Raw genomic sequence first — 26,911 nt, forward strand, 5'->3', positions numbered from 1 at the left:
GATAATGAAGAAAAATTAGTTTTGGTGAAATAAAATATTTGCCTAAGATCACACAAGTTAAGAGGAGAAGCCTAGATTTTTCCAGGTTTTCGGGATTCACTATGTACAAATCAATCACTTTCAGCTCTTGTTGCATTTTTCTACAGTGTTTATTTAGCCCTAACTCAACTCAAAGGCATTGAGCACTTTACATGAACACCAGTTTTATTACACAAGATGGCATTCATTTTTTATAGGCACATGGAGATTAAGTCATCCACCCAGAATCACAGAATGTTGAGCCAATTCCAAGACTCGAGCAAGGTTCCCCAGTTCTGAAGTCAGCAGCTCTTGCCGTAATGGCACATCCTGGGTAGCAGGAGGGCGGCAGGCAGAGGCCACATGAAAGTTTGGCACCTAATGAGTTTGAGGTTCCAAAACAACCTTTGTGTGAGACCTGCATCACCTATTTTTTGCAGGTTTTATTTTTTGCTTTTGTTTGAGTAGTTTATAAAGTGGTATTTGGGGTCATTGGTATAAGGCACACGACCAGGTTGTAACAGCTTTAAAATAAAGTGTGTTTTCTAATCTGAAGAGTGTGCTGCTGCTAGTAGCCTGCAAACCCTATCAACAAACTAGCATTGAGCTAATTTTTTTGTTTAGCCGGCATCAATATTTTGCATGCCAATAAATCTACCTGGTGTTCACCCAAGAAAATGTCAGCTTCAAATCTATCAACATGGTGTAATTTTGGCTTGAATGTTGTGCGGTGGCAAGATGCAAAGCTTAACTTTTGTACTAAATAGGTAGCGATGTGAAATGAAAAGTGCTGTTTAATTGGGTCCTGTATGCGTTTGCAGATGCAAGGCGTATATAGAGCTAGGTGAACAGCCCACTGTTTTACCAGGAGGGCAGATGCGATGACCTCCGTGATCCTGTTGATCGTCAGTCATATTTAGAGATCTGTACCTGCTGGGTAGAGATCCCTGTGCCTTCAGAGTAGTCACTGCCATGGTGGCCCCTCTCAAGGCAACGAGAGGCCACTCAGGAAACATTTTTGTATTTCAAAGTGGGAGTTGGTTTTTGAAAGACAATAAGCGAATGGCTCAGAGATCTTGGGACTTTTCTGTCAGGGTGTGGGAGTTATTTGTATGTCTTTTTGGTTTTGCCTGCAAAGCACTTGCGCTGAGCTTGTGAAATCATTAGTATTAAATATATCTTAAAAGGAACCTACATCCAGCCATCACTTCTTATTGGTCCTTGTGCTTGTCACTTTACTTTTCTCCATTTCTATTGGTTGTAGGTGCTCTATTTCCTGTTCTTCTGTGTGTGTTTCTCTTATCAGCTCCCCATTGGCAAAGTACTGTGTTCATTTGCTTTGGTGGACCTTTTTTCAAGCCTCTCAAGCAACGATCGGGAAAGCACGTGAGAGCAGCACGGGGATTGGTCTGAGCAGGCAGGAAAGATGCCCTGCTCAGACCAGGGAATATATGGGGTTTCTCCAGCCCAGCTGCAGTGAGCAAAACCTAAGTGCGCATGTGTGTTTTGGTCGGCTTAGACAGCAGGCCAAAACACATATGTGCACTTAGGGAGTGGCGTGCACGTCGCGCTCCTCCTCCCAATGTCCCGACCCTCCCTTCACAAGCTGGCTCAGAGCCAGAAAATGAAAAATAAAACAATGACATTGTTTTATTTTAGGTAGTGGGGTGACGCTCCTCCGCCATTGTGGAGGAGCCGTCACTGCTAATTCCACCCTGCTGCGCGCCGCGCCGCGTCCCCTCCCGCGTTACCTCCACCCGCCTGACCACCCTTTGTTTGTGGCAGGCACCACTGGCAGTGCAGAAGGCCTGTTTTCTGGTGGGTGAGAAATGTTATTTTTAAACATTTATGGAGCTTATCAACTGGCAGCACAGTAACCATGTGGTGGTAATGGGAGCAGTGCAAGTGTATGGTGAGTGTGAATGTTAAAATCATCTAACGGGACAGAAAAGACGCTTTAATAATTACTGTCCAGGTGATGAGGTTAAAAACCAGTGTAGGAGCAGTTTTAAAGAATAACTGCTTAAGTCCAAAACAAAGGGTCTACATGTTTCAGCCTCATGATTAGGTGGCAATCAGGCTTTCATCAGGACCTTCAAGAACTTTTGCTACTGCTGTATAAATCTTACTTGTGATACAAAAATTACAAAAAGAAGAATAAACCCAACTAATAATGCAAAAGGTGCAACCTACTTTAGTCAGCGAGTTTCAAACGATACTCATGATTTTCTTGAGTATTCACCCAAATCCTGAAAATGAATAAACAACAATAATAATCATAATAATGTAACTCGCTAGATCATTCACAACCATATATATTATTATGACTGTGTAGGGCAAAAACAATATGGCCATCTCTTGTAAATTCTATAAACGCTTACCCGTTAATGTACGGGAGCACTCCTCACCTCACCTGGCGTCCTGCTCAGAGAAATGAGGCCCCGCTCTGTGTAAAGATAAAGGGTGTCACAAACTCTGATATTATGCAACCACCTAGTCTCTATTAAAAACATAACACATATTTCATAATCATGGCAAGTGAGAATGCATGGTTATCTCTGAAATACTCAAATGTGAGATATTTATTTAACTTGATGACATTTTGATTTTTAAAATGGAATAATAAGATCAGAGTTATTCTTCCAAGAATTCCTGTATTGTAATGTAGAGATATTATCTAATCATGCCAACACTGACATATACCATTCTCTAGTACTATCAGGTTCTCACGATTATGTTTGGATATTTCAACACGATATAATAAATTATAACTCGTGTTTAAAACATGCTTCAGAATAGTAAAGTAACTAGAGGATATTAACGGCAAACTCAAGGCCTCTTCGAATTGTCCATATGCTTGATGCCGAAAGAAACAGATATCCGTGTCTGGCACGGTGGCGCTGCGTGACAAGCCTATCCGGTTTCGTGTAATCCGGAGAGGCGCGGTATATATCTGAGTTACAATAGTCAATATTCGAGTACTTGAAAAAGACTCATATACTGATATATGTAAATATTGGTTTGTAATACATCCTCATTGAACAGTTTCAGTTGCATATTGTGCTACTTAGTCTTCAATAACCTGTTGTATTAAAAGATCGTAAAATTGCTAACCTGTCCGTCGGTACCTCGTACGAAGCCGAGCAGGATGGGAAGGTGCCGGCACGCCGAATTATCGAGTTTAAATGTGTATCTCTTCAGGAGATTCACGTAGTTGAACAGACGTCACAGCTATGCGCCTCCCTGGTGTTCTGGGAGTTGTAGTGAAAGTCTAATGCTTCCCTTATAGCGTTCGTAAGTTCACGAGAACGTAAAGTTTATGATGAATAAATTTCATGCATCGAAAAATAGGCCTCTCGCTAGTCAGTCTATGGCAGACCTCTGGTAATCAACAGTGATATAATTAAACGTGCGACGTGCGCATCATCCGTACTTGGGAACTGAGTCCCGTACGGGGAAGGAAAAGCTTGGCAGAGTGCAGACTGCTCCGAGCAAGGGCAGAAGGGATTTCTTAACAATAAAGACTACAATACAAAGTGCAAAGCACCAAATGAGGCTCAGGATTACCGACAAAACACCAGCATTTGAAATCAATTGAAGCAAAAATATTGTCAATCAAAAGAGATATGTCATGGTGAATGAGGTATGACATCGTGTGTAAAGAGGGGATGTAAGCTCTTGTGAAGATGTATGTGAGCCCCTCCTATAATGCCGTCCACGGAATATCATCATTTAGACCTCGTATGTCACTTTTGAGAGAAAAGATCCATTTTTGTTCCTTCCTGAACAAGAAGCGCGTAATGTCACTTATGTGAGTGGGAATGTATGGTTGTTCTAACACAACCCACCTCAGATCTTCTGCCTTGTGTTGATGTGTAAGAAAATAATTAGTGAGTCTAGGGGCTTGCTTCTTGCATCGAATTGTGCTTTTGTGCTCATTGATGCGCAACTTAATTTTGCGCGTCGTCATGCCAACGTATCTCAAGGAACATGGACATGTGATCATATAGATCACTCTTTCTGAATTACAGTTAGTGTGTTTCTTTAAGATCCATGGTCTTGCCGTCCCTATGTCTACCTGTTTGGTATGTTGGGTTTGCGGGCATGCTGTGCAGGACCTACAAGGGTAGTGTCCCTGTACTTCCGGTAGATCCCACAATGTCTGGGTTCTGACCGTTGAACAGATCTTAGGTCTGGTATGAACCAGACAGTCCCTCATCACCTGGACAGTAATTATTAAAGCGTCTTTTCTGTCCTGTTAGATGATTTTAACATTCACACTCACCATACACTGCTCCCATTACCACCACATAGATAATAGATAGCGACATCAAGGATTCAGAGCACAATACCAATACTTGATTAGCACTGTATCTCGAACCCAATTTAGAAGGTACTGTTGCTAATGTATGATGCAGCCCTGACAAGATGAAGGGTTTTGCACAGTTCCAAGAATCCCAAATGATGATGGTCGCTATTTTTGTGGCTGATGGGATTTTTTCAAATATTATGATGATGTCTACTTGCTTTTTCTTTCTTTGAGTATTGAATTGAATTTCTTTTTGTACTCGTCATTACCTAGACCCTAGGTTGCGATATTGTTATTTCATAGTTGGTATTAAGGGATTAGTAACCTGGTGGTCTTTAAATATTCTCCCTTGGACCCCCCTTTTTTTGATAAAATTCTTAAAATTTGGTTATTTACAGCACAGTAACCATGACACAAAGCTGTTCATTGGGAATCAGAGCTCGACAAGCTCACTATGGGAGTAATTACGATGGCGGAGGGTCCACCATCACCAGCCGTGCGGTGGCGGGCCCTCCGCCATCGAACAGCAATTTCGCCCCTGCCAAATTAGGGTGGTGGGGGGAATCGGACTGCAACCGTGGCGGGGGCGCAAAGACCGCCCATGAGGTATCGGCCACAGGCAATCGTTCCGATTGCCTACCGGAGCGGTCTGCAGCTGTAAAATGGTGGCGGTGCCTAACAGGCACCATCCGCCAAATTATGATGCTGGCCTCAGCCAGCCTTTCCATGGTGGTAGAACCGCCATGGAAAGGCTAGCGGGGATTGGTTTCGGGGACCCGTTGCGGGCTCCCCTTCTGTTGGGGGGAGGTGGCGCACTGGGGGGGTATTTCCCTGCACTAAGTGGCAGGCACTGCGTGGTGCCTGCCACGTAGTGCAAGGAAATGCACAGCATGGCAATCTCACACTGCGGCGTGTGGTGCTGCCAGCAGCAACCGCCGCAATGTTAACGTGCCTGGATGCGACCGCCATGGTGGCAGTCGCATCCTAATGTGGGGTGCGGGACCACCGCCTTACAGGCGGGTGGTGCCAGGCACCGCTTCGATGGTGGTCGGACTCGAGGCCGCCCGCCATCGTAATCACCAGGGGTCTTGGGTGAGTGTTTCTTGCAGAAGCCGGAGGTTTTTTGTTTTTAGGAAGTGTGGAGAGCCTTCTTTCTGAGGAGTGATAAATATTGTTTTTTAATCCATTATGGATCTTATTAACTGGCAGATAATTAATCAGGCCATTGCTGAACAGAGCACAAAAGTCTTTCTATATGTTTGGTTTCTTTTATGATTTCTGCACACTTTTTACACATGGTGGCTTGGGTTTTTTATTTATGTGCACAAATTCGATGGTTTCTCTCTTTGCGCAGTGCTGAGGAACTGCTTTCTGGTTAGTGAGGAATGTTGTTTTTAAACCATTGCAGGCCTTGTTAAGCTTATTAGCTGACAGCAAATTAATCATGCCTTAAAGCTGGTAATTGCTAAATAAAGCAGGACAGGCTCACTATATGTTTGTCTTCCTTTGTGGTTTCTGCATGATTTGAGACGTGAACTGGGGCGTGTCTTTTGTTATATGCAGAAGTTTGATGGGTTTTCTCTCCTTTGGCAGTGCAGAGGACCTGTGTTTTTACTTTAAAATAAATGAAAGTACTTTAATCTCTTTAATAACATGATTTATTGCTGCTTTGGTGTAAGAATCTATTGGGGCATACACTGAAATCCTGGTTAGGGCAAGTCGTTTTATTCTAGGGATTTGAAATGCTTTTACTTACCTGCTTCTGTTCCGTCTAAGGCAGAGGTCTTCAAACTTTTGGATGCCGAGACCCCCCTGTCAACATTTTGAGGCGCAAGGACCCCCTCCTGACAAAAATGTCTAAACCTGTTGACTAAATTGTGTGGGATGAAAATGTAAAGGAGGTTATGTGATGCCGCGTATTTTGGGATAGCATTGCTTCATTATTTTGATATTTGTTACACACGTAACGCAGAGGAAAGATTTCACCCAATCAGTACCCATTTATAACCAAAATACAGCAATTATCATCAGAAAGATTTCAAGTCAACCTTTGTGAAGGGCCTTCCACTCTGCAGCAATACGTGCTGCCACATTAGAAGCTCACCTGGCCCTGACCGGAAGAAGCAGGGGTCCCTTAAAACCCTGGCGGTTTTGTGTAGAGTTAAGCCGTTTACCCATGCAGCTTTCCTCTCACCCCCTCCCTTCCATCCCTCTCTCCTCTCCTAACCCCGGATCCCTCTCTCACTTTGCAGGTCATTTTCTTTCACCCCTTTTTACAACTTTTGAACTCTCCCCATTCAACCTCTCACTTCACCTTTAATCACCTCTTGCCATTCTGTCCTTTCACTGCCCTCATCTCTAACAGTCTCTCACATTTATCTCATGGCCTCTCTGGCCCTGTCACCTCCCGTGCCCCTCAGCACTTCTCATTCACCCCGTCTCTTCATTCAAATTTTTGTCTATTTGTATCTTACACCTCTCCAGTCCCCCCATTCCTCTTTCACATCTCCCCTTTGTTCTAACAGAAGCCCTCACCTTTGAATGGTGCAAGTGCATGGTGATCAGTGTGAGTGCATTGTGATCACTGTGAGTGCAAGGTGAGCGTGACAATAAAGGGCGAGAATGAGGAATGAGTTGTCTGAATGCAGGGTGCATTCCCAGACCCATGAAGTAACTCAGCATGTTATTGACGGGGCGTAGACTTTAAGATCCAAGTTAAACTATTGCGGCATTAATCGGGGATCGAGGGTGAAGGAAATAAATAATGTGCTGATCCTGCAACAAACTTCCAGTCCTATGGTTAGGGTTACCAGCAGACTATTTTGATGGCCCAGTCGGTACAAAAAAAAGCAGTCACCTAAAGCGGTATTTTCAGCGCTTATCTGTGCATACTTCCCAGGGCCGGCTTTAGTGCTGGTGGTGCCCTGTGCGACAATGTTTGTTGGTGCCCCCCCAATGACCACCCCCACCACGGATTCTTTCACTAGCACCCTTTAACAGTGACCAAGTCTCCATAACCCCACACTCTCAGATGCATTGAATTAGATATATAGTGCCACTCATACCAGTGTAGGGTGTCCGAGCACTTTGCATCACACACACATTACACAGAGACAATCAATCATAAGTGTGTAAATCAGTGTATAGTAAATGTTACATAAGCCAAAGGACTAAAAGTATAGGAGTCACATGTCATCCATACTGGTAGGCAGTATAGTTCAAGAGTGCTTGGTGTGGAGAAGCACAAACTCAGAGTCGAAAAAGAAACAGCATAGTTGGGAGTTTCCTTTAATAATAAGAATTGATTTCTAGCCAAATTAACCCTTTTTGCAACATTAATCAATGTTCTAATAATGTATACTTTGCGGTGTGTATGCAGTTCTAGGATGAAAGTTAATAGCTCACTATTCTATATCAGGACTTTAAGTTATAAATTGCAAGTAACAAAAGGATGTCTCTTTTGAAAGCAGTAACCTGCTGATCTCTTCACATCATACGCACTCTGTAATCTACTTGGTACTCGTTCTTTGCAGCAGGCATATTAACCCTCTGCACTAACTTCACCTAAGTCAAAACCTCAACTATACAAAATTCTGATCTCTCTCCAGGAAGATAATTAATCACACGAGTTATCTTGACATTTATGTGAGGCCTGGTAATTGCCGGGGAAAGAAACGCTGCAGCAGGTGCTTCAAAAGCACAATAAACTTTCACACACGGCGCCCCCAGGAAGCCAACTTTGTATTCCTTTCCATGAAATGCATTCTCACACTACGGCAGTGAATGTAAAATCCAAATGTAAGGAATAGGCACAGTGGGGACCCAGGGGGTACTGGAACCAGCAAAAAAACCTAAGCCTCTGTAACCAGTTTACAAAGGCATGTTAAAATGCAAATGGTCTTTAAAGACCTGTGAAAAAAACACGGGGTGCCAGAGATAGGAATCCAGACACTGCCCAGCTGAGCCCCCAGCAGCTCAAGTTTCACTGCAGCTGCCCGGGTTGAGACACAGGACGGGGGAAGTGTGAGGGGGGGGGCTGAAGCCCTTGGGCCTGGGCAGAAGTGTGACTGGGAAGGCGCGACCCCCTTTGCATCACTCCACGGCCCCCCTGGGGGTCGCGCCCCACAGTTTGAAGGCCCCTGCTCTATAGTCTGTAGGCACATCCAATTGCATGGCGCCTGCAATGTTCAGGCACCGAATTTAGCTTGCATTCTGAAGGGAAATCCTGTGCCAGCAATTACGCCCACTTTTACATTGTTAGCTAACGGTAGCTATTTGCTTTTAAATAATGAGGCATGCTGCGGGATGCTAGTGGGTATTCCGTACATTGTAACTGTCTCACAACGTGTAGTCTGCTGTAAAAATGTCCTTTTCCACCCCCGCATGGGAGACTGGATGTATCCATCTGGCCTTCCATCCCAACCTTGAAATCAGAGTTCAACAAAATGAACAGAATAAGGGCTCTATTGTCTCAAAAAGAAGTCGCACTGACTTCCTCCCATGAAGCATTCGTCCTTCACGTGGCAAACACCCGCACCGAGGTGCATGCGCTTTTAAATACTCTCTAACTGGCGCCAAATTCTGGGGGCCCGGGTACGTTTATGAATGGTTTCCAGTTCCCGTACTCTAGCCTCTATTTCCACACGCTTGGTCTGCCGAGTCTTGTTTTCGTAAGCCGTTTTAGCGATGAATGTGTTACAGCAAACAAATGATGGATGGAATGCTGACAATGCAAACATTCTCCCCCAGTCTAAAGATCTGGGTTAAATCCATTGTTCTTTTGCCCACTACACCATCCCAGTTTGGACGCAGCCATATGCAAATCAGTCTTGACCCTGAGCCCCATGGGAACAGTCCAGACCGAACTGCCAGGCCAGGTCCTCCCTGGACCGGAAACAAGCATCCTGGGACCGGTTTCAGGGTATGTCACCCTTCTTCAGCCAGGCTATCTTGAATGCAGTGGCGCAATGAGCAAGGGTCCCACGTCTGGGCATACCCATCCCACTTAGGGCGAAAAGTGTTACAAGCATCCTGGGTCCCGTGCTCTCCATGCCACTGGAATCAAGCTATCCTGGCTGAAGAGGGGTGAAACCCTGAAACCGGTCCTAAGATGCGTGTTTCCAGTCCAGGGAGGACCTGGCTTTGCAGTTCGGGCTGGACTGTTCGCATGAGGCACAGGATCAACACTGATTTGCATATGGCTGGGTTCAAACTGCAAATATGTGTGTTGACCCATATGTCAAAGTGGGTGACAGAGTTTTAAAGCTACTTGTCGATTCTGGTGCAGGCATATCTATGATCACTCAAACTCTATTCAATAAGACTTGACCCAATAAACGGCTCCTACCACCAGATCGCATGGGTGTATCCTAAGAAGGGCGGAGTATAGACTTGCGTGGTTACATCCATGATATTCTAGAATGTAAAGGGTGCAGGATTGCTGGTAAAATTTATGTAGCACTGAAAGGGCTAGATATATTAGGTTGGTTTCACCAGGGCCTTTTTTTTTTTTATGGTTTTGAAACCAGGCACAAGTGAGCAAGTGTTGGCCATCAGGGATGACCAAGATTTAAAAAACCTTGTCAACAAGTACCCACATGTTTTCTCTGGTGAGTAGGGCAATGTGAAAGGCTTTAAACATAAAATTGTTGTTAAGGAAGAAGCCAGACCCATGAAACAAACTTAAGAATGTACCTTACAGCATTCGCACTGATCTAGAAAAAGATTTGGAGACATTATGCAAAAAGGGGATCATTGAGCCTGTTGATTCCTCATTGTGGTTGCCAACTTTGAATGGTGGCGCGCAAACACAATGGAGAGTTGAGAGTGTGTGTTGACCTTCTCTGCTTAAACCAAGAGATCTGGGTTGATGCCCATTCATTGCCCAACATTTCAGAATTATTAGCGGGGCTAAAAGAAACTAAAATATTTTCCAAGCTGTATTTGGCCTCAGTGTACCATCAAGTAGAGTTGGAAGTGGAGTCAAAGCATCTTACGACATGTGTGTCTCCTTTTGGGACATATCTTTATTATTGGATGCCATTTGGTTTGACCTCTGCGGATTTGGTCTTTCAAAGAGTGATGGTGAATATGCTCAAAGCATTGGATTGGATTTCCATATTTCAGGATGGCATTTTGATCTACACCCCAGACCGGCACTCTCATGACAAGACATTGGATAAGGTGTTGAAAAGGTCTGAAATGAATGGTGTCGTACTCAGGAGGGACAAGTGTGTTTTTCTGACAGACAAAATTGAGTATTTAGGACACTACATCTCAAGTGATGGTATTGTTCCCAAACCTGCATTAGTTGCCAGTCAAAATCTTTATTCGGCTGTATACCAGCCATAAAAAAGTGCATCATAAAAACATTTCAAAGAGATTACTACAATAAAATTAATAAAATACAAACAATGGTGATGCTTCCATGACAGTAACAGTTACAAGTATCCAAGTATCAGTCTCTTAAAGCAATTTGTCCACAGGCAGGATTAATCATTATAATGTATAAAGTCAACATATGAAAATCTTGAGGCCTAAGCACATAATCCTAATAGTCATTTTCAAACAATATTCTGGAGCCGGACAGCGGAAGAAATATACAAGATAATGTAACGCAGCCCAACACTTTCTAATATTTAAAACTCTTAAGAGTGGTTTTAAAAAAAAACGTCTTGGGTTAATATAAAATTTACAAAAAAACATAAAATGCAAGATGCTCTGAACTGACTCTGAATCACATGGGCACAAATCCAGTTTGGCATCACAGTACACATCACGAGGATATGAAACCAGTAAGTGGGAAATGCCCATCCTGAACCTTATAAGATCAATCATTTTGACATGGGTAAAATAAAAAGAAAGTTAGGGCTCAGTGCCTGGACAGCAAACTAGCAATGAATGGTCAACAACCCCTTTCTTTACCAACTCTTGATTGTCTCTAATCAGATAGGAGTGCATTAGTTGATAGTAGTGCACAAGCCAAACCCCCTGTTGATAAAGCAATGTTGAAGTCATTCCTAGGGCTATGTGACTTATACTCTAGGTTTATTAAAAAAACAACGCAATGAACCTACACCCTTTGTCCTGCATATTGAAGAGAGGAGTTGCTTTTGTATGGAGTAAAGAGTGCCAAGATGTTTTTGACTGGTTTAAGAGACAATTGCTGTCATCAGAAGTCTTGAAAATGTTGTATCCTGTTCTAGAATGTGTTGTAACAGTTGATGCAAACAATGTTGGATTGGGGGCTGTACTTACTCAAGGTAAAGGGGCACAGTCCAGGACTATTGGTTATGCCTCTCGTGTTTTGTCTGATACTGAAAGGCAGTACTCAGTTATTGAAAGGGAATTGCTGGTGTGCTGGTTGGCAGTCATGAAGTTCAGGAACAATGTGTGGGGTGATCGTTTTGTGATTCAAACGGATCACAAACCTCTAGTTTATATTCTGAGTGGCAGCAACTCTAAAGGGTTCACTCCCCGCATTGCTAGGTTTTCTACAAAATTGTTACAGTTTGATTTTGCAGTTGAGTACATTCCAGGAGGGACGAATGGGTGTGCGTACTTTTCATCCCGCTCACCTGTCCAAAAGATAAAGACTCCAGGCAGGTCGAAAGGTAGATGCCCCTGTACTAACCTTTGGATTGGGGGAGGTGGGGGGGGGGGCATCGCCGGGTTAACAAGTAACTAAGCACCGGGACCTGATGGCATCCCTCCGGACCTTTTTAAATCTGACCCATCCTTTTGGGCATCGGTCCTTGTTGCCGTAATGAATGCGGCGGCAAGGAAAGGATGCCCGAGTCCCGGGCTACCTCGACTAAAGTGCCAGTTTTGAAAAAGGGTGATCGTGACAGCACACACTGTTACAGGCCGATCTCGCTGTTGGACTTGGTGGTTAAGGTGGTGGGTCGCGTGTTACTTGACAGACTGACCACCTGGGCGGAGGAACATGATATACTTTCATACGTACAGTATGGGTTCCGCGCAGGTCGTTCAACCGCGGCCCAATGACTTAACCTAACCATGATACTTAATAAATACACGGTTGCACATTCTGGTACCATTTATTTAGCCTTCATGGATCTGTCTTCCGCGTTTGACCGCGTGAATAGGGCAAAACTTTGGCAGTCCATGAAGGATCTTGGGGTTGACAGCAACATCGTCCATTTCTTGGAAGATCTTCACCGGTCAACCAAGGCTAACATTAGATTCTCGCAGGACCTCTGTGTGTCACGGAATTTCAATATAAAAAGAGGTGTACGCCAAGGATGTATTTTGGCCACTTTTTTGTTTAACCTGTATATTAATGAGCTAGACAAAGCCCTCTTATCAACAGGGGTAGATTATCCGCATGCAGGGCGACGAGGTCTCCCTGTGTTACTCTATGCGAATGACGCAGTTCTCATATCTAGGACTGCCAGGGGGCTTCAAACCCTGCTTGACGCCTTTTACGACTTTGTCGGAACGGGACTTATCTGTTAACAATTCAAAACCCTATGTTATGCAAGTGGGGACACGCCCGAAAAAATGCTTTCAATTCAGGGTAGGTCTTGCCAAGGTACCCCGTACAGATGTCTTCTCATATTTGGGGGTCATACTGGATGATTGAATTAATTGGGGGCGCTCAAACTAAGAAAGAAGGGGGATTTGCTGCGGGTGAATGCGGCCATTTTTAACTTTGCTTCTAAGTTAGGAAACAGACCTATCGCTGCCTTGTGGAAGATCTACCAAGCCAAGAGTGTAACTGTAGCCTCTTATGGGAGCGAAATATGGGGGCATGCTTCCACTGATGCTTTACAGGTGTTTTTTTTTATTCCCGATTTTAAAGAAGATGAATTTTAAGCAGGCTCCTCCAGCTCTCCTGTACCTACAACTGCTGAAGGAAGAATATATGTTTTTTCGTCGTTGGTTATTTGAATTCCGCGGTGAAGTCTAGGGCTTGTCTTGACTAAAAGCTTTTAAGAGTTAGGGTTTGAGATTCCTTTTTAAGACACATTTTCGTGGGTTGGGATCATTTTACTGGAAAGCTTTGATCAAGGGGGGGAGATTATCTGTGTCTGAATTTTGCACTTTTATGTTATAGATTACCATGGGCTGTTGTATAATGTATTTTAATAATGACATACTGTGTTGATATTTTATGAAATCATGATATTTTATGTAATTCCGATGTACTGTTAACTTTTATGGTTATATATTTCTGAAACCGAATTAAGTTTATCTGACTTGACTTGACTCCAGTATGTGTGCTGATGATGATAAAGAGGTTTTTATTGTAGCGTCTTATAGATCTACCTCCATCCCGGGCTTATTCTGAAATAGAGTGAGGAAGAGCATTGAAAGACGATGCCACTTTGTGTTTGGTCATAAATTATGTTGCGCTTGGTTGGCCAAAAGAACGTAATCTGGATTTTGATTTTAAGACTTATGTTAAAGTTGCAGGCAAATTGTCTGTGGAGGATGATTTGCTCATGAGGATGGGAAAATGTATTACATCCATTTTATTGAGAAATTCCATAAGTGTAGGGGCACACGAAGGTCACTTAGGTGCTACCATGACCAAGAAACCTTTACATACATGTTTTCAGTGGTCTGCCATGGATGGTGAGGTTGATCTTATGGTCAAGTAGTGTGTGATTTTCTTGATTTATGTCTAGTCTATGAAGGTTAGGACTCCCCCCTTTTACCCCATTGAATTGCCTGGGGGGCCCTGGGAATAAGTTGGAATTGATATTTAAGGAACTTTTCATATATTGGCCAATACATCTAAATTTGCCTTAATCATGATGGACTATTACAGTAAATGGCCTGAGGTGAAATTTGTCAGTGAAGTGACATCTAAGGTTGTAGTTAAATTTCTTAAAGAAGTTTTTTTGAAGTATGCCAGCCATGCTTGTATTGGACAATGGTGTCCAATTTGTTGCCAAGAAAGTGGAGATGTTTTTGGAAGCCAGTGGATTGAAGCATCTTAAGAGTTCATTGTGCATCCCCAAACAAATGGGCTGGTTCAGCGGATGAACAGTGTTGGGGGAGTGCAATCAGTGGGCTACCTCCAACACATGTGTTGTTGCCAATGCTGTAAGGAGTATGTTGTGATTCTATCGCACCACTCCTCATGTGACAGCTGAAGTTCAGCCTTTTGAATTACTGCGTTGAAGAAGAGCTACTACTTGTTTTTGCCTAGCGTGGATGAACAAGTGGGTGAAGGCGCGTGACAGTGAAGATTTGGTTGTCAAAGTCAGGGATAGAGTGACCAAAGTACAAGCTAAACAGAAAAAATATTTTGATGCTAGAAACAGGGTCAGAGCACTCAATATCAAGGTGGGAGATGATTTGATTTGTGTGTGGAAACCCGTACATGTATCCAAGGGTGGGAGCACATTTAGTGTTCCTGCTAAAGTGGTAGGTGTCAATGATGATAGTATGAAAATCCAGGGTGGTCAGTGGTAGAATGGAAAGAATATGTTGAGAGTGGAGGAATCGGACAGTGGTGTGAACAGGCAAAGAGATTAATAAGAAGGAAGATGTTGCTACGGATCGGTGCTTAACACCCATGAACCACGGCACTCAGCTGAGGGGTGGGGGCAGAGTGAGGAATCTTCCTCTGCATTTTAGAGAGTAATCTTGTCCTTCAGATTAATTTGTACGTTGCCGTTTCCCACCTGCTTTCCAGGGCTTTTCCATTATCTGCTGTAGTTTTCATCTGTTGTGGTAAAGTTCCCTTTTCTTTTTTATTTAATTCTATATTGATTTCTCGTTTAATAAGTTGTCTGGTTTTGTTATATCATACGTTATGTATATTAACGTTTTTCGTTATTCTATATCGTTGTTTTGGAAAGGAAAGAGCCATGCAGTGTTCTCTATGTGTACTCTGTGAGTCCTCTTGTGGAATGTATGTACCAGTACTTGCATTCCACGAGCTGGGGGGAATTTCATTGGTGGCAGTTACGAGACGGTGTATGCCACTGGTGGTCCGTCATTGAGAGTGTGAGATAAATCCGTAAATGAGACTTACCTGTGTCTGTCCCCTGCTTACGAGAGAAAGTTTCCATTCTAATAATTCTACTATCCTTTTATGAAGGAGATCCAGTTTTTCAGAAACATGGTGTTTTTCAGGATTCAGTATTGCATCATTAGAATGAATCAAAATATAACAGTTTGTCAAGACTGCAAAAGCAAAAACTGGTCTGCTGCAAATTCCCATTCTGGGCAGCACAGCTTCCTCAAAATGCGACATAGGCTCACCATCCATGCATAGCTGACCTACCAATCCCCAATCAGAACAAGCTCTCATTTTGAACAGTGCAGGAACCTACTTCGGATTGTGGCATGGTGGATCTCAGACTGTGAAACCCCTCCATCCAGCTCCCAGAGAGGCCTTACACTATTTTTAGAGCAAATATTTGCAAAACAAAATGCTTGAACATTAAAGACAAGACTACCTGCTTTACAACAATCTAAAGATAAGAAATCGAAAGAGGGCAAATAATGACAGTGCACATTTTATTGTCACAATAAATGTATAATGTCTGTCATCTAAAAAAAAGTGGAAGATGGACACTGAACTCATCATATTGGGTTATGCTGTGTTTCCAGAAAGAAACCGGTGGACAAGAAAAAAAATGTTTTTTAAAGTATAAACTTAATGAACACCACTTCTTACACTCAAATTCATATTTACTCTATCAGTTATATCATGTCTTGTTTTGCACAGAGGCACCTTCTCACCTGGTCACGGACTGACTTCTCAGAGTCCACAGCTGCTGAGCACAACACAGGCAGGATCTTGAAAGCACAGTCAGCCATGGAATAGAAGTTGTGCGTGGCTGCAAAAGCCAGGACACCAGCAATGCGGGAGGGGGCAAAGGGGTCCTTTGTGGCACGGCTGAAGGCAGAGATTAGGATGCGCTGACGAGTCTACAAAGAGAAGGAAAGGTGTAGGGGTAAAAAATGGGGCAATCAAGTTACGACTAAAAGGCGTATTTACAAACCATGCGTGTGACTAACAGAGGACTTTATTAGTACCAATAATGTAGAACAGCGAAAATAATGAAACTGCAAGCATTACTCCCGAGGAGGAAAATGTGTGCTTAGAGCAGAGGTCTTCAAACTTTTGGATGCCGAGACCCCCCTGTCAACATTTTGAGGCGCAAGGACCCCCTCCTGACAAAAATGTCTAAACCTGTTGACTAAATTGTGTGGGATGAAAATGTAAATGAGGTTATGTGATGCCGCGTATTTTGGGATAGCATTGCTTCATTATTTTGATATTTGTTACACACGTAACGCAGAGGAAAGATTTCACCCAATCAGTACCCATTTATAACCAAAATACAGCAATTATCATCAGAAAGATTTCAAGTCAACCTTTGTGAAGGGCCTTCCACTCTGCAGCACTACGTGCTGCCACATTAGAAGCTCACCTGGCCCTGACCGGAAGAAGCAGGGGTCCCTTAAAACCCTGGCGGTTTTGAGTAGAGTTGTGTTTACCCATGCAGCTTTCCTCTCACCCCCTCCCTTCCATCCCTCTCTCCTCTCCTAACCCCGGATCCCTCTCTCACTTTGCAGGTCATTTTCTTTCACCCCTTTTTACAACTTCTGAACTCTCCCCATTCAACCTCTCACTTCACCTTTAATCACCTCTTGCCATTCTGTCCTTTCACTGCCCTCATCTCTAACAGTCTCTCACATTTATCTCATGGCCTGTCTGGCCCTGTCACCTCCCGTGCCCCTCAGCACTTCTCATTCACCTCGTCTCTTCATTCAAATTTTTGTCTATTTGTATCTTACACCTCTCCAGTCCCCCCATTCCTCTTTCACATCTCCCCTTTGTTCTAACAGAAGCCCTCACCTTCGAATGGTGCAAGTGCATGGTGATCAGTGTGAGTGCATTGTGATCACTGTGAGTGCAAGGTGAGCGTGACAATAAAGGGCGAGAATGAGGAATCAGTTGTCTGAATGCAGGGTGCATTCCCAGACCCATGAAGTAACTCAGCATGTTATTGACGGGGCATAGACTTTAAGATCCAAGTTAAACTATTGCGGCATTAATCGGGGATCGAGGGTGAAGGAAATAAATAATGTGCTGATCCTGCAACAAACTTCCAGTCCTATGGTTAGGGTTACCAGCAGACTATTTTGATGGCCCAGTCGGTACAAAAAAAAGCAGTCACCTAAAGCGGTATTTTCAGCGCTTATCTGTGCATACTTCCCAGGGCCGGCTTTAGTGCTGGTGGTACCCTGTGCGACAATGTTTGTTGGTGCCCCCCCAATGACCACCCCCACCACGGATTCTTTCACTAGCACCCTTTAACAGTGACCAAGTCTCCATAACCCCACACTATCAGATGCATTGAATTAGATATATAGTGCCACTCATACCAGTGTAGGGTGTCCGAGCACTTTGCATCACACACACATTACACAGAGACAATCAATCATAAGTGTGTAAATCAGTGTATAGGAAATGTTACATAAGCCAAAGGACTAAAAGTATAGGAGTCACATGTCATCCATACTGGTAGGCAGTATAGTTCAAGAGTGCTTGGTGTGGAGAAGCACAAACTCAGGGTCAAAAAAGAAACAGCATAGTTGGGAGTATCCTTTAATAATAAGAATTGATTTCTAGCCAAATTAACCCTTTTTGCAACATTAATCAATGTTCTAATAATGTATACTTTGCGGTGTGTATGCAGTTCTAGGATGAAAGTTAATAGCTCACTATTCTATATTAGGACTTTAAGTTATAAATTGCAAGTAACAAAAGGATGTCTCTTTTGAAAGCAGTAACCTGCTGATCTGTTTACATCATACGCACTCTGTAATCTACTTGGTACTCGTTCTTTGCAGCAGGCATATTAACCCTCTGCACTAACTTCACCTAAGTCAAAACCTCAACTATACAAAATTCTGATCTCTCTCCAGGAAGATAATTAATCACACGAGTTATCTTGACATTTATGTGAGGCCTGGTAATTGCCGGGGAAAGAAACGCTGCAGCAGGTGCTTCAAAAGCACAATAAACTTTCACACACGGCGCCCCCAGGAAGCCAACTTTGTATTCCTTTCCATGAAATGCATTCTCACACTACGGCAGTGAATGTAAAATCCAAATGTAAGGAATAGGCACAGTGGGGACCCAGGGGGTACTGGAACCAGCAAAAAAACCTAAGCCTCTGTAACCAGTTTACAAAGGCATGTTAAAATGCAAATGGTCTTTAAAGACCTGTGAAAAAAACACGGGGTGCCGGAGATAGGAATCCAGACACTGCCCAGCTGAGCCCCCAGCAGCTCAAGTTTCACTGCAGCAGCCCGGGTTGAGACACAGGACGGGGGAAGTGTGGGGAGGGGGGCTGAAGCCCTTGGGCCTGGGCAGAAGTGTGACTGGGAAGGCGCGACCCCCTTTGCATCACTCCACGGCCCCCCTGGGGGTCGCGCCCCACAGTTTGAAGACCCCTGGTCTAAGGTGAGTTTGAGTGGCAAACTAATCATCTTGCCCCTTCTTTCTTTTCAGGTTTTGTTTGCACAGCGCCTGCGCTGTGCTTGTGTACTCTATCATATTCAAATTGTACATGTATGTTTAAGCATTTCTACCAATTAACCTGAGGGCATTTTAATTCTAACTGTTAACACTCGTTAGGGATTGAAGCCACATGTGCAGTATCTAATGCCTACTACGCCTTCTAAACTCTGCCACCTACTGCCCACAAAAAGTGTAATCCCTAGTTACTTCTGTCTACAATAATATAAGCTCTGTCATACAAGAACTTCTAAGCACTTCACCAACTCTCAGACAATGCTTACCCTGCACACTCATCCACCATTACTCTGCGCAGTCACCTGTCATTGCGCTGGCAATCATACAGCTCACCCACCACTCACACAGTGCTGATTCTACATCCACACACCATTAACATGCCTCTCACCTAGCACTCACATTACTATCACCCTGAACTCAATCCGCTCATCCTGCACTTATACTATTGACATACCACTCACCCTTTACATGCACACCTTTTACCTTGTACAGGGTAACATCTCTCATCCTGTACACACACACAATTGACATGCTACACTGAACACACATCAATCAGAAGGCATTGAGGCACTTTCAACCTACACTCAGACATTTACCAACCATCATTCATGCACTATACACCCTACACAGAGACCACTCACACCATTCTCCCTGCACTCATACACTTCTCCCACAACTCTTAACTTATTATTAATTCCATAGGTGAAACCAAACGCATTTACCAATGCTTGTTATATTTGGGATGATCTGAGGTACTTTAACTAATTGTCCGATGTCCATGGCGGCATCAATCTAAGGGTTCTGCATGGAGATCAGCGAGAGCTCCAATAACAGAACATAACGGTTAGTCCCACTGTAAATACAGCGGACAAACTGACAGTTTGGCAGATGGGAATATCCTGTCGAATTCTAAGGTCTTAATCTAATCAAATATTCCATCTCCCCTCCCTTTAAAGCACAGTGCAAGGCTATGCAAGTAGTTTACCAATGTATCCAAGCTTTTAGTGTCATTTCATATAATTAAATGAGAATACACACAGTAACAAGGACTGACTATTGACAATTTTATTGTCTATGAAAGAGAAGAAACATTTCCTATAGAATTTAGCATCACTAATGGCAAACCTGCCTTCGGCTTCAGACATAAAACTGCATTTAAAAAGTGACATGCAGACATTTGGTGCTGCAAAATGAAAACATGGGGCTTTGATATTCACTATGAAATGTGATTTTAATTTCTAAAAATGATAAATGTGTGTATTAGTAGAATATAAATTCTATTAGACTTAACATGACATTTTAAAATGTAGAAACACAGAAACCGCTCATGATTTAGCTCATGATCTGTAAGCTCCAGTTGACCTTCAAATAACGTATGAATTTCTTTCTGTGTGAAAGAGAGAATACTTGGCATGATTCACAGTATTTAGCCTCGGAGCCTTATCTATGTAGTTGCTGGAAATATTTAAACTGAGCCTCATTTAAGTTCTTTTGCAGCTAATGTTATTTGTTTGGTTAAAAATAAAATGTTTCTTTAAAGAAAGGTGAGGAGATGAAGTTATATTAAATAAGATGCAGAATTTTCGACTGCCTGATTAATGACGTGGACATATAGAAGAGGTTTGGGGGTGTCCATTTGGAGAATTCTGGATTGCAGTTGGATGCAGAACTAAAATCAACCCACATGCTTTGTTACATTATTTTTTTATATAAACGCATTCCTAGTTTAGGGGTTTCAGAACCCTTGCAGAGACTTTTGCAGGAGACAGACTCAGACAGACTTAGAGACGGGAGGCTGCAGAGGAGTTTCAGACTTCGATGAAGAACTGAAGGGAGCAGAGCTGATGTGATTTGCAGATGCAGGGAAGGAGAGGGCAGACCTTAATGGAGAGCAGAACTGAGGTAGAAGAAAGCAGATTAGATGTAGGTTTTGTTCCCTTCTGACCTTTATTAAAATCCCCAAGCTTTATGCTTTGACTAGCTGGCTTATTGCTCTGTGCTTTATTTATCTTTATGGGAGATTCTACAATTATTAATTATTGATTTAGCTTCATGCTAATCTCGCTCTTGCTTCTATTCTTGAACTCTTCATGAGTTCTGACTCACATCATTTGTGCCTCATTGTCTTAGAATAGGGATTCTTTCCATTATGGAGCGCGCCGTATACAATTTATGATATGCTCTGTACTAACTATATTTTTATATTATCAATTCTGTACCCTGATTGATACCTGACTAATGAATCAAGAGTCAGAGATTCTTTAATATTAATTAGAAAATAAATCCCTTTAAAACTACTCACAGCTCTCATTATTGGCTAACATGTTGATATGCATTTGAATATTTGCCCATGTTTATGAAGGAGCACTTCTGGCCAAAATACGGTTGCAAAGAATTATCACCTTGATCCGAAACATGGGTAATGGGAATTGCAGGTAATGGTGCCACGCATTCAGAATTTTTCGACTTGAAATTACCGTGAGATTTCCGCGTCATCATCTGCATGACTTTTATTCTTATTGATATATATATATTCACAAAAAAAAACATAGGTTTCAGGGACGTTCTAGTTAGTTGGACATTTGACTCATATAAAACCAGAGAAATTTGCCTGTTATAGTTAGTTGAGCTAACTATAACTTGCGCGCCCGCAATGCACTGCTGATGATGTCATATATTACATCACTCATGACATGGTCAATGACATCACTAATGACATCACTCATGACATCTTAAATGACATCACTGATTACATCACTGATGACATCATCCAATGAATGTATGTTTCTGTAAAGTTTAAATATTTTTCATATATATCTAGGCCAAGGTGTATTGAAGAATGAATGCATATACAAGTGCCTGAAGGGATTATTTAGTAGGTGCATGACTGACTGTATAAGTGAGTGATTGAACATGTCTCACTGAATGCATGGGTTAGTGATTACACGGTGTGAAAGTCTGTATTAGTCTCTCAGTTGGTGTGTAAGCAACTGCATTGGTTGCTGAATAGCTACATGAGTATCTATATGGGTTATTGATTTGTTATCTGAGTAGCTCTATGCGTCCCTGAGTGTCTGTATGGATGGGTGGAGGGGTGTATGACTGTGCATAGATGTCTTTTTTTTTAAGGTTTTACATAGCGCTAGCTCCACCCGAGGGTATCGGAGCGCTTTACATCAGCAGTGGTAATAAACAAGAGAGCAACAATAGTAATGAACGAAACAAATTATACAGGTGGTCAGACAAAATAAAAGGAACCATTTAGAGTACATAGTGAGAAGAGTGCATATAAGATAAACAAAAAACCAATTGAAAGAACAAGAATGTTGTTATAGATAACAATTTTACAGTATGGCAAGGAGGACTCTGCGGACATAGTAGGGTGTGGGTGAGTATAATGAAGGGGAGGGGGGTGAGGAGTGTGTCAGGAGGGGGGTGAGTGAGTGCGAGGGGTAGGCGGAGTTGCCTAAGGAAGGAGGAGGGAAAATAGTCAAAAAGGAGATCAGGGAATTAATTTCCCCAATATTTAGTGAGGAAGTGTATTTTAAGGTTTCTTTTGAAGCTGGCATAGGAGGGGTTGCATCGAAGGTCTTTGGGGAGGGCGTTCCAGATGTTTGGGGCCATGCCAGAGAAGGAGCGGGATTGTGAGGAGGTTTTTTTTTAGTAGAGGGGGTATGAGAAGAAGTGTTGGTGCTTCTCAATGTCAATGTCTTAGTGGGCGATTCACTGGTTGTATGGATTCAAAAGTGCATCTGGGAAGGGCTCTATGGATGAGTTACTGGGTGTGTTGGTGAGTGAATGAATGTCTCAGTGGTATATGTGTGACTAACTACATATGTTTTAAGGCACTATGGGGCATATCAGCAACAACCGGCGATAATTATCGCTCAGCGCTCTTAGCGTGAGGATAATTATCGCCGGGTAACGTGGATTTTTATCGCTGAGATGGCGTGCTATTAGCAACGCTTATCTCCTCAGCGATAAAAATCCTCACGCTACCTGCCTAACGTGAGATTATCGCTGGAAACCCAGCGATAATCTCACATAGTGTGGCGTTAGCTTGCTGATAGGGACTCACAAACTTAGCCATGATATCCACCTTCCATAGGATATCATGGCTAAGTCAGTCCTGAAGCAGGCATAAGGAAAGTAGCAATAACAGGGGTTATCGCTACTTTTCCTGCCGCTATGCTTCATAGCGTGTGGCTTGATGATAGGAGAAATGTCGCTAATTTCTCCTGTCATGTTAGGTCAGGAACGCCCACTTTGCATCTCATTAGGGCGTCAGGAATCCCCAAGCTAAAGCAAGGTTTCACACGTTAGCGTGGCCTTGCTAATTAGGCGATAAAATTATCGCCGCTTTTCGGCCAAAAACCGACGCAAAAGCGGCGATAATTTTTTATCGCCAGTTTGTAAATATGCCCCTATATGTAAGTGTTGGGGAGTATATCAATGACTATACATGAGAGTAAGTTATTTGAAGAGTTTGTGTATAAATTAGTGTCTGCTTGTATCACTAATTGTATAAGACAGTATCAATTCAATTCAATCAGTTTTATTCGATTAAGAGAAATAATCATAAAAGCACAATACAATTCTAGACGCAATAAATACAAGTATTAACTTATAAATTCATAAAATAACAATGCGGATCAGTTCCATAAAAAGATTAGAAAAGGTGTGATTACATCATGATTGAATTTCTACATTTTAAGACTAGTTTATAAACATTAAAATTGATACGGACAACTGTTCTTCTCCTAATGTTTGTAAAAACAAAAAAGCAGGACGACATTGTCTTAGGCCCTTATTTTTTAAATTTGGCAAAATCCACCTATGCCTATTATGAGAGTAAAATTTACAAAAGAATAGAACATGAATAGTTGATTGAAAAGACACATCATCACATGGACATTTACATAGCTCCTTCGACCAGTTGTTTTCAGTGGGAAAAGAGACGAGCCTGTGAAAAATGTTCAATCTCAAACTGGTCAACAAAAATCTGTCATGCTCTCTTGTAAACTTACTTAGGTAGGGCTGGAGTCTATCGGTGACCATTATCAATTGATGCGCCTGTACAGAAACTTTTTGGGATTCTATATCACTTCTCTTATTATCCAAGTAGGATAGACAGCTAATTTTTAGTTCTTTCCAGGGGGTCTGAAAAATATTCAGGGTGGCCAAGGTAGCCAACAAAATTTTTAATGTACTCTAGCCAACTAATCTTCCGTGCCCCATCCAGTTTACCAAAGTCTGTGAGTAACTGTCTATTGAGCTCCAGCGAATCGGAAGTCCATATTCTATGCCACTGGAGTACAGGTTGAATTTTACATATGTCCGTAATATATGGCTGGCCCAATTCAGTATGGTAGAAGTGCTGTCCGGGACAATCAATAAAAATCTTAAAAACCTATTTTCAATGCATTGAAGTGAATTAACATTCTCATGACCCCAGATACCTGCTCCATAGGTGGCTATTGTGATGCATTTCGCCTTATATATCTGTAATAGGACCCCTGGAGCCCGTTTCCCCAGCTTCTTACTAAAGTTAAAGAGTGCAGCTACAGCTTTAGAAAACAGTAGCCTCCTAGTCCTAATGGCCTGGGTCCATGTCCCCCTCTTAACAAAGAGTATACCCAGGTAAGAGAAGGTTTTGCAGCAGTCAATTGGTTTCTTACCTATTAAAATGGGGCTGAAATGTGTATTCCCTACCCCACATTTCATCACAAAGGTTTTGGAGATATTCACTTCTGATCCCACTTTATCCATATATTCAGCGAAACAGTCAACTAACCTCTGCATCGATAGAGGGGTACGTGACATCAAGACCGCATCATCAGCATACATTAATGTCACTCTTTCCCCAGCTTACTTCCCAAGTCGTTAATGTATAATATAAAAACGAAGGGTGCCAGGACACATCCCTGTCTCACACCCCTTCTCACCCTAAAGTGCTTAGTGCATTCCCCTCCCATCCCATAACGAATCCTAGCATTTGCTCCCACATATAATTGTCTCAAGAATAAAACTATCGATCTTTCCACCCCCATATTAGTTAAGATTCTCCAGAGTTCCTCACGGATTACAGAATCAAACGCAGCAGTCAAATCTACGAATGTTAAATACAACCTACCCCTTTTGCTTTAGTGTCTTTGCCAATCATCATGTTCAAATGTAACCCCTGGTCAATTGTACCCATGACTTTGCGGAAACCATACTGAAGGTCGCTAAGTATCGAATGATCTTCCGCCCAATCTTGTAACCTTAATAACAAAACTCTGCCGATAATCTTAATTGTTGAATCGAGTAGAGATATCGGTTTATAGCAGGCAGGGTCCGACCTGTTCCCTTTTTTAAAGATTGGGACCAGGGTCGATTCGTACCAGGAAGAAAGAGGGCCGATTCTGCTACAACTGTTTAAAACTTGAGTTAAAAGAGGACCCCACAATAAAATATTATGTTTAAAAAGATCCACCGGGATGCCGTCTGGTCCAGGTGCCTTACCTCCCAGGCTCGATTCAATGGCTAAATTAACCTCACTCAGCTCAAATTTCAGATTGATATCCTCTGTACCTTGTGTAAAAACCAAATTGGTTACAGGCTCCATCTCTGCCCTTGTAGTATGAGCTATATTGCGATATAATTTTTCAAAATGCTCCAACCACTCAGCCTTGCTAATAGTTATCTCGATCGTGGCCCTGTCCTTCTCCAACAAAAAGGGCGCATTGACCGCCTTCCAAAATGCAGAGTGGTCTTTTAGCTTTGAAGCTATCTGCAAGTCCCGCCACGCTTCATTTTTAATAGTTGTTTTCCTTAACTTTAAGGCCGCGTTCTACTCCCTGCATGCCAGCCTGACATCCTCCACAACTCTAGGCTCTAAGTGCAGTACTCTCTTTAACTTGGCATGGGCCTTAGAACATGTTGCATCAAACCAGCCATGCTTAGATTTATTAGATTTACTGAGTTTCACAGACATTTCCTGTTTGATATACTTTGAAATTGTCTGGAACCCACTAATAATGTCTTTGTTCATAGTACTTACATCTAAACAGGCCTTGACCTCCTCTTTGCATTTGGTAATAACCTTCCTTGTGAAAGTATTAGGGTTCAGCTTAACCCATTTTAGGGCATATCCATTTTGCCTAGATATATTGAGGTTCCCCATAAATGTAGATGTATGATCTATTATATTTCTCTTAGATCTAATGGAGATGCTCAGAAGGAAATGGTCACTCACCGATATGTCATGTGTGACAAAATCTTTGACTCTAGTAGCATACCTGCTTGACATCAAAATAAAATCTATTGTTGATGATTTCCCCTGCCCATTATAGGTGGGATTAAAAGGCACGGGGTTGGGACATAACATATTGGCAAAGCCCAAGTCTGTATCACACATAATTTCATTTAGGATGAATCACTGACAAAATATCGAAAGACAAAAAATCGACGTACAAATATATCGATACGAAATTATCGATCACATTATTATCGACATCACATACTTATTTAAAACATTACAAAAATATCGAACACACAATATCGAACTACATAAATATAGATACACAAAATATCGCAAACACAGTTATCGAAATCCTTAAATATCGACGCTCATTAATAAACATATACTTCATTACAAAATATCGTAAACTAAAATATCGACCACTAAAATATCTCCATTTTACTAATATCGACTATATAAAATTAAATTAAATACTAAAATCAAACAACATAAACACCAAATAATGTCTTTTAACTCTACACAAAATTAAGATTAAACAATAATATATTTACTACATTTAAAAATCGATTAAAAAACTTAACTATTTGCTAAAACATTATTAACAACCTTCCTACATTAAACAACAATATTATGGAATTATACTTTATCAATTCATGCATTCAATACATAATATAATGTTTAGAAAAATACATATACAATAATACACCACAAAACCACTAATTAGCGTTTTCCTTATTCGGAAACTAACTACCAGAATATATAAAAAATAAATTCGAACTAACCAATAAAAACACTCCAAATTCAAACT

The sequence above is a fragment of the Triturus cristatus genome, unplaced genomic scaffold (genome assembly GCF_964204655.1).
Source record: "Triturus cristatus unplaced genomic scaffold, aTriCri1.1 SCAFFOLD_105, whole genome shotgun sequence".
Taxonomy (NCBI): domain Eukaryota; kingdom Metazoa; phylum Chordata; class Amphibia; order Caudata; family Salamandridae; genus Triturus; species Triturus cristatus.